Consider the following 730-nt stretch of genomic DNA (forward strand, 5'->3'; position numbering starts at 1 on the left):
TTTGGGGAAGTGCGCAACTCTCTTGTTTGCAAGAAAAATCCATCGCCGACTCCATTTTTTGCATAAAAGGTTTAAGTATCGCATAACAATGCACTCGGTGGAACGACAAACAAGTGAAAGAATGCACGATCATGCACCGACCGCATGATGACGTGAGCCCCAGTTTGTCGACCGCCCATATGGCAACGCCCAAGGGATGATGGCCACCCAGAGTGAATCTAGATAAACCAATGAAACTGGAGGTGTGCCGACGGACAAACTTTGTCTTGTTACCATTAGTTATTTCATGTTGGGGCGTCGCCAGAGCTCGTGCAGATCCCGAGTTTCGCCAAACTCGGGGCATCCTGCATAGCACCCCAGGACTGTTTTACGTAACTTGCTTTGTGGTGTACAGCCATTTATCTGCTCCCAACTATCAGCTTTCTTGCAGCGGAGGGCTTTGGCGAGGTACTTTTTTCTTTCATCCCTGATTCGCTGCTGGTTGGTTATGCAGGGCTGGTGGTCACTCAGATAAAGGAAGCGTATTTCGGCTGCCTTGAAACTTTCCGCGCACAAGGGGCCCTATAACGTAATACTTTTGCAAACTGTTTTTATTGCAATCGCTCGACGTCAAGTTTGCGTAACCGCCAACGCCAGCCTCGGGCGCGGTGGCCCGCAGCGTTTTTTGAACAGTCTACTCAAACATTCTCCTCGTTTTCGGGAGGTCACATTTGTTTTCTTTCAAAGCAAA

Source organism: Dermacentor silvarum, chromosome 11 (genome assembly GCF_013339745.2).
Source record: "Dermacentor silvarum isolate Dsil-2018 chromosome 11, BIME_Dsil_1.4, whole genome shotgun sequence".
NCBI classification, from domain to species: domain Eukaryota; kingdom Metazoa; phylum Arthropoda; class Arachnida; order Ixodida; family Ixodidae; genus Dermacentor; species Dermacentor silvarum.